General features: G+C 48.0%; 1 pseudogene; it reads left to right on the plus strand.

Moving 5' to 3' along the window:
* Nucleotides 1-222: 222 nt before the first annotated feature.
* Nucleotides 223-13,478, plus strand: part of LOC138520341 (inosine-5'-monophosphate dehydrogenase 1-like) — a 56,433-nt pseudogene continuing 43,177 nt past the window's right edge.

Raw genomic sequence — 13,478 nt, forward strand, 5'->3', positions numbered from 1 at the left:
GTGCTGAGGAGTGTGGACAGGCAGTCCAAAAACGAAGCGATATCGCTGCAGTCCAGTTGCTTGTGACCGAGCCGGGTTCAGGGCGGCACTCAGACCTAGGCGGTCTGGTGCCTGCCGTTCCCTTGTCAGTGGTGTATACACAGCGAGGAGGGCTGTAGTGCTGGGGACCCGCGGTGGGCTGCCTGGAATGGGGGGCTGGTGGGGGTATTGAGAACTCGTACCATGCCGCGGCTGGTGAAGACAGCCCTTTTACCACCAAGGTCGGCCTACCTGCGCTGGGGAGACCTGGCTGGCAGTGCAGGTGAGCTTGGATAGGGTGGTTCCGCTGTCGGGACACAGCCGCATAGAGAACATTGAAGGGAGTGGGGGGGCCACCAGAGCTAGTGAGGTTCATCCATCTCCTCCACCCCTCTCTAACTCCCACGAGTGATGAGGGAGCCAGGTCATGTGTGACAACACTGCGCTCGAAAGCGCCACACGCTGGGAGCACATCAAGGATGACGTGTCCCGCGGTGCTAGAAACTAAGATCACAAGGCACCTTGAATCTAGATAACCATTACAGCGACACTATCAGAAGACCAGAAAACTAATGTTGAAAATTAGATTGTGGTCCATGATGAAATGAAGGACTACACTGAAACACTCCTCAGGAAAAACCTTTTGTTCATTGTTTTTCACAAAGGATCCTGCTGTGAAGGCTTGTCTGTCTGACCCCGGTCTGTGTGACAGTGTGGCCTGGTAGGGCAGGCAGCGCCCGTCTCTTGGGCAGGTAGAAGAGCAAAGTGTTAAGAAGATAGTATGGGGTCTGAAATGGTCGGCACCAATGGCTCAGCCTGCATTGTGGTGCATGCTTGGGAAGGCACAGACTTGTATTAACCCCAACCAAGAAAAGGGACTTTGACTCTCCTGCACACATTTGGTGACGCAGTCGCCTACAACTGTCCTGCATGCTCGGTGCCCATCAGTGAGGGATACCTGTTACTCACTCCCTGGGTCAGCCTGGAGGGGCAATAGATACTGGTGGACTTTGGCCCTTACCGGACATAATGGCGGTGGTTTACACTGCTTTCTCCAAGTGACTCACCCAACGATTGCTCCCCTCTCTTTAAAAGCAGTGTGCATGGAGACGACCCCAGCGAGTAAAACCTTCTCTAGGAGGAGATACACAGCAGATGTGCATAAATACTGTAATCCCAGGGAGCCGCAGTGGACGGTGGACTCCACTGAGCCCACACACACACACACCTCGTTGGTATAAGGGCACTCGAAGTGGGGGAGTTGTCTGAATAGATACAACACCTTGCCTACGGGGCGACATTGGAACTGGCAGTGATATCCTGGAAGAAGTTCAGGGGATCCAGAAGGAGCAAGGGCAGCATTCAAGGCCCATCAGGACATAAAGGAACAGAAAGGGATGGCTAAAGACAAGCCCCGGAAGGGGTCCATACAAAACAAAATGGACCGGTGCACAGTGAGCGCCCCTACACCCTCTGCTGTACCACAGGAAGCGCTGGCTATGTGTGACGGGCCGCAGGAGAAGAGCAGAGAATACTGGTCACAGATATCATGAGTGCCATATGGCCTCGATGGAGGCCAAAATTGATGGGTTGGCCTTGGAAGTGTCCTTTCTCCAACAGGACCTTTGCAACCTGTCCTCAAGGGTGGGCAAAGCCGAGCAATGCATTTTGGGTAATGAAGACCCGCTTGAGAAGATGGAAAGACGGCTGGCCCTTGTGTCACAGAAATGTGCAGTTTTAGAGACAAATGCCAAGGACAGTGAGGGCAGATCCCGTTGCAGCAATCTGCGCATACTTGGACTGCTTGTGAAGGAGAAAGGGCTCTCTATGGAGCTATTTCTGGAGCTGTGGCTGGCGGACCTCATGGCACCCAAAAAACTCCAATTTATTTTCAATTGAATGAGCACTTCGAATCCCGACAGGCCACCCAGTGCCTGGAGCCCCTCTGTGCACAGTGATTGCGCGTCTCTTAAATTACAGAGATGGAGACACCCTCCTCCATATGACGAGTTACACAAGGGAGGTGCAGAGGGCTATGCAGTCCTTCGACTCTGTTAAGAAAAAGCTAATGTCGCTCAGTATCAAATATGTGCTTTTCTTCCCGGCTCTTCTCAAAGTCTATCATAAGGGCACAGTGCATCTGTTCCACAACTCCAAGGAAGCCTGCGATTGGCTGGAGATACAGGTCCTATCGTACACATGCTCCGGAGCACCAAAAGATCGGCCTAACCCAGTGAGGTGTTGAAGAATCGTCTCCGGCCTTGTTCGACACGCAAGAATCGTTTGCAACTGACCTGGCTGCGGGCCGGGGGGGTTGGCCAAGAGGGAGTCAGATGATTATGGGCAGGGAGGAGAGGATGGACATCTAATTGTGTGAGTGAAGGATGAAATCCAATAGACCATAGGATGCTCAATGTTGCAGGTCAGAATCCTATATATTGCTGCCTCTGGCGGGGGGGTAAGGGAGGGCTCAGCTGGCGCTCACAGACCACCCCGAATAGGTTTCTAAAGGTTTTTGCAGGTTCAGTGTAGTATCTTACTCCCTAGCAAGATATGCCGGGATCAGAGATGACATGGAGCAGGAACTAGGCTGACCCAGGTAAGTACAAACCGAAGATGCTTTATTGTTCTTGGTTACATAGATGCAGATCATGAAAGGTAGGAGAGAAGGTCACAAGCATCTGTCTTGGTTCCTTGCCATCCTCCAAGTCCCAACCGTCACTCTCTGGAACCCCCAAGCCTCCAACACTCCAGGCTCCACCTCACCATTCTAGGAGGCCCTGCATTCACTCAGACAGTCACACTAATAATCAATGATACAACATTCAGGTTATGTGGGGTTCGGGTGACAGGTGCTTCTGGTTGTGGGGGAAGTACGGGATAGGAGTACTCTTGTTAAAAGTTGTTGGGGGCATTGGGGGACTGAGTGGGTTGGTTCCCTGATGGGAGCACTGGAACCGGCACCTGTTTGGGAAAGCTATTTGTTCTCTGTCCAGATCAGGGCGCAAAGGGAGTGCTCTCTGTTGTCTCAAATGTATGACGGAGGTTAGGCCTAGGACAATTTCTTTTTTAACCTGGAATGTGAATGGGCTGGTGTCAAGTAACAAGAGACTGGTACTGCAGCTTCTGAATCAGCATTCACCCAATGTTTTTCGACTTACTGAAACCCACTTAGCGGGTACAGTATGTCACTTCTTTAGGCGAACAAACTATTGCATGGCGATACATGCTGGTTTTTCTATGGGGGCGAGGGGCGTTTTGATACTAGTGCACACACAGATTCCCTTCCGGCTCCTGAAGGTGACACAGGATCCAAGAGGGCACTTCGTGCTGATGACTGGGGAGTTCCGGGGTGAGGTTTGGGGAATGGTGAGCGTGCATGCGCCACCACCCCTGGCGCTGAACCTCCTGAATGAAATACAGGCAGCGCTTTGGCGCAACTAGATGGATAGGTGGGTCCTTTGGGGAGATTTCAACGACGTCATGGACCCAGCACAAGGCTGCAAGCACGCCAGCGGTAGACTGGCCGACGATCCCATTAAACTGAAAACATTTGCTTATGCAATGGGCTTGCGGATGCCTGGAGATTGGCTCACCCGTTAAATAGAGGTTTCTCTGGGAGTACATGGCTCACTATTGAGGCTGGGTTATTTCTTCGTTCAGATGCCTGCGGGCTGTAGTGCGCTCTACAAATCCAAAAAAAATAAAGATTGGGGATTCTCATAAAATTAGGTTGCCCAACTTCCTGACCAAGGGCATCTCTGATCATTTCCCGTTGATCATGGTACTCGACAGGGACAAAAAGAGGGATAGGCCTCTGTGGCTTATGAATAGCTTGTACCTGGGGTTTCCCGATTTCCTGGAAGGGATGTGTCCAAAACAAATGAACACTGACATAAATACAGGGTTAGTACGCAGTCCAACATTATCGGAAAGGCTATAAGGCAGTTTTACGGGGTGAGACGATCTGTGTTACTGCGCGTAGAGCGGGGCATAGACAGGCAGTGGGGGAAGCAGAGGAATGGGAGAGAGCGGTAGAGGTGGCATTCTTGGAGCATGGTACCCGGAGCGGGAGGGAGGAGCTATGCAAAGCACAGGAAAGGCTCCGGAACGTTGCCCTGGATAATGCCAAACAAGAGCACTGGCTTAAAAAAAGCCAAATTTATGAATCGGGAGACGGTGCTGGTAAAATGATGGCCTGGCTGGAGAGTATGGAGGAAGGACACAGGCATGTGAGGGAACGGATTGGTCCAGATGGGTCACGGATGAGGGAAGACGCTGAGATCCCAGAATTGTTTGCCACTTACTATAAGGAGTTTTCCACTACTATTACCCTGCTGAGCTGCTGGAGCACTCCCACTACTTGGAGGAGATCACTCTTCTGCGGCTGACCACTGCTCAGAGAGACGACCTGGAGGTACACACCACAGAGGAGGAGGAGGAGGAGGAGGTGGCGGCAGCTGCTGCATGACACCTCCAGTCAGGGAAGGCCCCGGGACCCAATGGGTTTCTGATTGAGGTTTGGAAAAAGTAGGGCGATTTGACGCTACCACACACACAAAATGTATTTACTCACTCAAAGACTACTGGCATGCTTCCCCCTGACCTTAGGAGGGGCACATAGTTGTCATGCCTAAATATAGGCCCATCTCCCTCCTCCCTCATCAATGGAGAGTTCAAGATCCTCACCAGGGTGCTTGCGGAGCGCCTCAACAAAGTGATCACATCCCTGTTCCATCCGGATCAATGTGGCTTTATGCCTGATAAAATCCACCAGGATGAATATCCGCAGATTGTTTACGGCAGTATCTCATGCATGCACGCTGGAGGAGCCGCTCACGCTTCTCTCTGTGGACTTGGAAAATGCCTTTGACTCGGTGAAATGGAGGTCCTTGTGGGAGGTGTTCCACATGGGGTTTGGGGGATGGTTTCCTGGGGTGGGTGTACTTTCTGTATGCGTCTTCAAGTGCAGAGAGGTCTGTGTGAACAGAGTGACCTCCCGGATATTCCCCCTGGAACTGGGACGAGGCAGGGCTGCCCTCTTTCCCCGCTTTTATTTACGCTGGCTATTGAGCCGTTGGCCATTCGCTTGAGAACAGATTGGGCATGGTCCGGCTTCTGTTGAAAGCATGGCGGTGAGTACAAAATCTCATTATACTCAGACAATCTTTTGGCTTATCTTGGTAGGCCACAGGAAGTGTGCACCCGGATCACACACACTCTGCAGGAGTTCCAGGAGGTCAGTGGACTGAAGGGGAACTGGGACAAATTCATCTTTTCCCCCCTCCAGGGGACGGAAAACGATCTACCCCAGCATTGTCCATACCGGGTATCAGGCGAGGGTTTCAAATATTTGGGAGCATGGGTGGGGTCTGATCTAAAGGACTCTGTGCTTTATAATTTAAACCCCTTCACAGAGCGGTTTCTGCGGGATGTCACACACTGGCGGTCCCTCCCGTTGACACTACTTGGGAAAGCTGACCTATTCAACATGCTGACCCTCCCACTGTATACTTGCATCCTTCAAAATGCCCCTCTTCAGATTCCCAAGGCTGAATATGATAGAGCGGATGCCGCTCTCCGGATGCTTCTTTGGGGTGGGCGGGGGAGTCAGCTCCTTATTGCCCTGGTTACACTGCAGCGTTTGGTTTGGGAAGGGGGTATCAGGCTCCCGACTTGCGCAGCTATTATTGGGCTGGCCAATTGCCGGTTGTAAACGACTGGCTGCATGGATATGAGTCGCTGCCACAGGTTATGGTGGAAAGGCAATGGATGATGGGACTCCCTCTCTCTCGGGTTCTGTACAGCCCACTGAAACTCTTGCCCATGATGCAACATACTAGACGGATAGGGTGGGACGCTCATCGCTATGTGGGTTGGGGGGCAGGGCCACCCTCATTCAACCCCTATGGGATAACACCTTTGTTCCAGTGCTGGGTTGTGAAAACATAAAAATTGATATGAGGCTGGGAAGCCCAAAAGAAACACACCAACACAGGTTACAAAGGACATACAAGTGCTTTATTAAAAAGCTACAACAGTTACCAAAGTCAATTGACAAACAGATAGCTATTCGGCTCTCAGAGTAATGTAACGAACTTCAACGAGGGTTCGATGCATTAGTAGAGAGACCGTACATTCAGAATACTTGGGCTTTTATATCCTTTATCCAGCCCTTGGCCAACCCCCTCGCGGGTTAACCATTCTTGGGATCAGGCCTAGGGTTCCTTGCCAGGTCAATCCTATAATGTATGCATTTTGATCAGTTCCGCTGATGCAGTTGTTCATTTACACATAGGTCAGTAATAGGACAAGGTCTCAGTTCGCGACCCCGACAAGTGGCCTGCAGGCATATTAATTATTCGTGTGTGCGGAGGTCACAAAGGCCAGAATCTCACTCAGAATGTCATTCAGCCTCCATTTTGATGTTCAGGGTGACTTCCACATTACAAGAGAACCTAAAATGGTGGCTAAATCCAAGATGGTAACTTACATTACTTTTCATTAATGTCAAGACCTTGCCGCAGAGTCTATTTACATGATATTTTAGACAACTTGGCGTAGGCCAATACACATTCAATTACTGCGATAGGAGGCATAATATTATTTCAATTCCAACAGACCCTCCTTTTGGCCTATGCCAAGTGCTAATATCATTTCTAATACTTTTGCAAATAACTCCATGTATTGTCATCCGTACATCCCGAATCATTGTCTGTAATATCTATAGCCATTAGGTCGTTCATCAGAACCTCTTGTAACACAAACTCTTTGGATGCTGTATCTGGGGCATACATTCTATGCCCTATTGTGCTCACTGCTTGGGCACAACATCCCCCTAGCATTCCACATATACTCGGAAGACATTGAAAACAGCAACAAAGGAATAGCAGGATCCCCAAAATAACCAGAACAACAGAAAGCACCTTCCAACCCCAAGATCGTAAAGAATCCCAGGACCAGGTGCTAAGATTCCAATCTCCTACAGGGATATGTACTTCAGAACTAAGGATATGCAAGTTCTGTATTGCTTTAAAAATTGTCGGCGAGGAATCTGGTACGAAAACACAGCAAGCGGACCCCACCAATTTGCATACTGCACCTCGTTCTGCCAGAATGACATCTAATGCCATCCGATTTTGGAGTGCTACCAATCTTATTGCTTTTTGTTCTAGTGTCATATTGTAGAGTATGTCCGTGGTCCGGTTGATCGTTCTCTCCAGTACCCTTGCTAATCCCCTAATGTTCTCGGAGTTTGTTATGTGTCCCCAAAAGGGCACAACTGATTTTGCTATATCTCCCAATACTTGCCCAGGGGTATCTCCGTTCTTGTCCCGCCGTGGGCGAGCCCTAGAAACCTCCAATGTACTAGCTACAAATACCCCGGGTAACAGGATTCCTAAATAACAGGTTCCCTGCCAATCCTTGGGCAACCAGGGAAATGCTGAATTACCACAAACAAAATAAACAGGCCCCCCCTACACACAGAGGCCTGTTTTCTCCAGTCAAATTTACAATGTTCATACAACCTTCAAAATCTCCCATTGGCCGAGTGCCATTTCTTTGTACACAAAAGGGGACCGAGTCAGGGCTATGATTTATAGAGTAAGAAGGAGGCACGGCGTCCTTATTGCCTATCGGAGCCATTTTAAAGGAAATTCAAGTTTGAAAAGGAAGAGACAGTTTATCAGACGGCCTAATAAAAGCGACATTAGGTTTACTTCTATTTGCAAAAAGCGAGCATCCCAGGGGAGTTAATTCACGTTTCTCAAAATCATTCAAATTAGTTCCATCAAAGTTCCCTGAGATGCTATCATTCCAACGGCCAAAGAATAGTGCTCTAAGAAAGGCATAGCAAGCAGTCGTTAAAGGTAAAGGGTGAATATACCATCCTAGCCCCTTGTTCCCATGTTGCGGTAAATGAGTGCAAATCCAACAATTACTCTTATTAAAAATGGCATGCGTTGCATTCATTACAATCATTAGAGTGTTATTATGATACATTTGTCTATGTTGGGACTCTCTAGGGGACAGAGTGTGAAGGTGTACAGAGGGAGTCAAAGCAGTCGGTACAATCTCGGTCGGTAGTAGAGGTTTTAGTCATAGATTTCTTCAAAGTACGAAAGTCCTACAGCAGTAACTGCAAAAATAACAATTATCATTATCAAAACACAGCAATACGTTTTCAGGGCCCAGGCACATTGTTCATTGTCCAAGTTGGTCACCCCCTTATTCACAAGTCCAGTGCGGGGAGCAGCAGTGGAGGTGGCAGGCATTGTAGTTCCTCAATCGACGACCCCAATGTTCGTTGCTGGCGACGCTACGGTTGCGCGATTTCTTAGTCCTTCCCAACCCTAGCCAGCAGAATCCCTTTTCTTCCTGTTGTTCAACAGAAACTTTCTTATACAAAAGAAAACTTTCAATCATTTCTCTTTCCCAAATGCACGGAAAAACCCGTGCCGTAGTTCTATTTTCTTTGTCGAAGGTTGTACCTGGTGGTACCCAAGATTATTTGATCCGAAAACAAGGCGTCGTCACTTCCTGAGGGAAGCGACGTATCGGAGGCGACGGAAGTCGCAGAACTCGAAACAATGTTTTCCGGAAGTGATTTTCCAAAGAGTGCGGAGACGAAATGGACTGTTCCCCAAGCTCCACGGGCTCAGAGAAATTCTCCGACACACTCACAGCGCTGTTTGCTACTCCAAGATCAGGGACTGTAGCATCAGCGAGGGGATCTGCTTCTTCTGTAACGTGTGGCGTCGGGTGAGGAAGTTTCTTGACATGCGTTGCGTGGATCCAGTGTTTCTTCCCAGCCACCCGCACTGCTGTCTGGTTGACCAACAGCACCTGGTAGGGTCCCTTCCAACGAGGAGCGAGACAGGAAGACCTTTCGTAGGCCTTCACTAGGACCCAACTTCCAGGCTGTATATCGTGTCCTGGGCCCGTGAACCGTACAGGTAAAGCTGAATACACCTGGTGATAAATGAAATACAGGTTTTTAGTTAACTGGTTACAGTAGTCTACAAGCAATACATTTTCCACCTCTCTGAGGGTTTTAGGTTTTGGGAGACCCCAAATGTTAGCAGGTCTCCCCATCACTACCTCAAATGGAGAAAGCCCAGTCTTAGTTTGAGGTGTGGTTACCATAGCCAATAATACAATAGGTAAGGCATCTGGCCATTTCAGTTTGGTATCGGCACATGTTTTTGCAAGCTTATTCTTTAAGATACCATTATGTCTTTCCACCAACCCAGCACTTTGAGGATGTCTAGCTGAGTGAAATCGTTTCTCAATATGTAAGCGGTCATGGCGGTAGCATCTTTAACGGGGAAAGCCTCGACCCATTTACTAAAGGCACAAATAATTACAAGAACATATTTCAGATTGTTACACCGTTCCATCTCAATAAAATCAAAGTGAATGACCTCGAAGGGAACAGAAGGGGGCCTAAAGCTTCCCCTTGGAGTTACTGTCCCCTTACCCACATTGTGCTGTAAGCAGATCATACAGTTCCGAACATGACGTTTTGCAGTCTCCAGAATCTTGTTATTCACCCAAACTTGTTCTAACATTTTCGTGATCTGCTGAGCACACACACATGTTTAGGATCGTGTGCCATCGTAACCATTGCCAGTACATATGAATCAGGGAGCAACCATTTTCCTTCAGATGTATCCACCCAACACCCATCATCATCTAGTTTCCCCATTCCTTCGGCCCACCTTTTAGATTCTTCTGTTGTGGCATCAGTTTGAATATCTCGCACAGACCCAATACCTTCATCCATTATATAAGCATCTTTCATTTCCCTCAAAGCATACATGTCCGTGCTAAGGTCTGTGGCCGTTTGCCTGGCTATCAGGTCCGCAAAAGCGTTCCCTTTTCCCACATCATCTATGACCTTACGATGTGCTGCACATTTCATGATCGCTAACTGCCTAGGGAGCGCGAGTGCCGAGAGCAATTGCACTATCAAGTGGCCATGCTGAATCTTGGTCCCATGTGAGGTCAGGAACCCTCTTTCCGACCAGAGCCTCCAAAAGTTGTGAGCCACCCCAAAGGCGTAATGGCTATCAGTATATATATTTACTATACGCCCTTCGGAGAGTTCACAAGCTCGGGTCAATGCTATAATCTCTGCGGCCTCCGCGGAGTTATGCGAAATTCTCTTAGTTTCAAAAACTTTACTCAATGTAGTAACTGCGTAAGCAGCTGTAGATGTACTATCTGAAAGTTTGAAGCAGGAGCCATCACAAAACAGCTCCCCTTCTGCATTGTCCAAAGGAGTATCTATAAGATCTATCCTGCCCTTCGTTTCCTGTTCAGTGGTATACAGGCAGTCGTGTAATTCGTCACCGCAAACAGTGTTTTGCGGGAAAGGTAAGAGTTCAGCCGGATTAAGAACACAACACCTCTTAATTTGAATGTGCGGGGCAAACAGAATTAATTCATACCTTGTTAACCGTGCAGAGGTGAGGTGTTGCATTTGGGTTTTGTTCAATAGGATATCTACAGAGTGAGGTACCATCAAAATCAAATCGTGGCCTAGGACCATTCCCTCACTCTGTTTTACAGACGCAGCAGCGACAGCTCGCAAACACCTTTGCAAAGTGCATGCGACTGGATCAAGGGCGGAGGAGTAGTAGCCGCACGGCCTATTCTTCCCTCCGTGTTCCTGTGTTAACACAGCCAAAGCACATCCATCACATTCATGCACAAACACAAAGGAAGGCCTTGTCATAATTTGGAGCACCCAGAACCGGTGCAGAGCATAACGCGGTTTTGAGAAGCTCAAATGATCGTTGATGTTCCGATTTCCATGGCAGTGGCAGAGAAATGCCCTTCTTCGTCAAAGCCAACATCGGTTTTATCACTAGCGAAAAGTTCAGGATCCACAACCTACAGTAAGAAGCCATACCTATTAAGGCTCTGACTTCCTTCTGTGTATTTGGAACAGACATGCCAGAAATGTGTTTTATTCTTTCAGGTGTCAATCTTCTCCCCTCCTTTGACAGGAGGTACCCTAAATAGGCGACCTCCTGACAACAATATTGAAATTGTTTGAGCGAAGCTTTATGACCATTTTTTGCTAGATGAACAAGCAACAGTATAGTGCCTTCCTTACAAGCACTTTCAGAGTCCGCAGCCAAAAGCAAATCATCAACATATTGAAGCAGTGTACAAGTAGGTGGCAATTCAAGGGTGTCGGGCTGCTCTTTCAAAGCTCTACTATAAATGCTTGGACTTTCAGTATACCCTTGAGGTGCCCTAGTGAACGTAAATGAGCGTCCCCCCAAGGTAAACGCAAACAAATATCTACTTTCCTTATGTATAGGAATGCTAAAGAAAGCATTTTTTAAATCCACAGCGCTGAAGTGCATAGCCGTAGCAGGGATCATTGTCAATATCGTTGTTACATCAGGCACGATTGGAAATTGTGGGGCGACAACTCTGTTAATAGCACAAAGATCAATTATGAACCGGTATGGGATTGCATTGTCGCCTTTCTTATATACAGGCAAGATCGGACTGTTACACAAACTACCTGTAATCTCCTCGATCACCCCACGATGCACAAAATCGGAGACAATGCATTTTAAAGCACGCTCGCCCTCTAATATTTTATACTGCGGAATGCGTGGTAGTTTAACTCCATGTTTCAAAACTATTTTAACGGGCTCAATCTGCAGTACCCCGACATCATTGTCGTCAACCGCCCATAAACATTCCGGGACAATGCTAAACTCAGGAGGTAAAGGTCGAATCAGAAACTAAGAATTAGGAAGTTGCTGTGGTGAAACCGTCAGCCGTACTCCATCAGAGGAACAATGAATTACTGCATTCAATTTCTTTAACAAATTCAACCCCAGCAAATTCTCGCCACAGTTCGAAGTCAGAAGAAAAGGGCAATGGTCCGTAAGGGGACCCAAAGAAACCGACAACGGTGAAGAAACTGGACAGACAATTGGTATACCAGAAAACCCTACGGAAACATTTGTTTGCCCTGACAGTGGAATGTTTGGAACCCGAGAATGATCAATGGAGCACTTCTGTGCTCCAGTGTCTATCAAAAACTGGTGTTTCCTATTCCCCACTAATAATTCAACGTAGGGGCCTCTCTGATTAACGGGAATAGGTGAAGGTTCCAAACCCTGCTTCGGGCAGTCCTAATGAAATAGAGTATCGTCGGAAGGAAGCTCTTCAGAAAGGTAGGCAGCAGAAGGGTGATCAAATATGTTCCTCGAGTCCACACTCGAGGTCTGATTTTCCTGTGAAAAAGGTTGCTGAGGATCTTGCAAAAACTGACCTCTATCAGGGCCCCCTGCTCCAGGGCGGCCCCTAGGTCGTCTACCCATACTCCCAAACGCACTGTTTGACCTTTGTCGAAGGACGGGGCACTGTGCTCGCCAATGACCTTCCTGGCGGCAATAAGCACATTGATTAATATTCACAGAACTCAAAGGAGCATTTCCTTTTGGGAGATACTGACCTCTAGTCTGTGTCGTGCCTCCTCTGGGGTTTCTAACAATTTGTTGTAATAATACTTTGGTTTTCAAATCTCCTTTCCTCTTTTCTATTTTCTCCTTCTCATTATTAACACGGTTCTCATAATACTGAGCCATGTGCAAAACTTCAGATTGAAATTTTGCCTGCCAAGCGCTCTCAGAGGACATAATCTGTGACTGGATGTCGGGCAACAATCCACGTACAAATTTGTCCACAAACAACCTTTTCCCAGACTCTGTACCCAAATCCTGCCCACTGAAGTCAGAAAATACCTGCTCGAATCCATTAAAGAATTCAGTGGCACCTTCAGTTTTCCCTTGAACACAGGCCGTAAGCTTGTCCCAAATAATTATTTTCTCTGGAATTATAGTTTTTAATTTTGCAACAATTCTATCAGGCAAAGTAAGTATTACCTGAGGTGGTTTCTCACCTGCTGGTCTTTCCCCATCAACCCTAATCATATTAGCCCACGTATCTCCCAACCCTGGCACGTCGTCTATTGTCCGAACCTGCTTCCATACATCTACGGGTAGGAGTACAGGGAATAGCAAGTCAATATCACTTAAGGTGAACACAGAGGACTGCAAGACTGACTCTATCTCTTTATAAAACCCCGTCAGGCTTTTCCTGATATCAGGAACTGATTGTCGAATAGTGTTCACTTCCTGTTGTGAAAACGGGACGTGAACGAATTGCGATACATAATGTGCAGGGATATCCACAGCGGGTGCACCAGTCCCAGCGTTGGCGGGAATCTCAACCTTTGGGACAAAGGTCGGAGGAACCTCTCTCATAGGCAACTGAGATATAGGTACCTCCGGCCGCTTACTAAGCAACAGAGCCAGGTCGAGCGCTAAGGCAGCCGAAGAAGTGTCGGGCGAAAAAGCCCTTTTACAAATCCCCAAGAATTCTATGGGGCAACTAACCTTCTTTCTTACACATTCTTCTTGCAG

The sequence above is a fragment of the Ambystoma mexicanum genome, chromosome 13 (assembly GCF_040938575.1).
Source record: "Ambystoma mexicanum isolate Mex_15411 chromosome 13, UKY_AmexF1_1, whole genome shotgun sequence".
NCBI lineage: Eukaryota > Metazoa > Chordata > Amphibia > Caudata > Ambystomatidae > Ambystoma > Ambystoma mexicanum.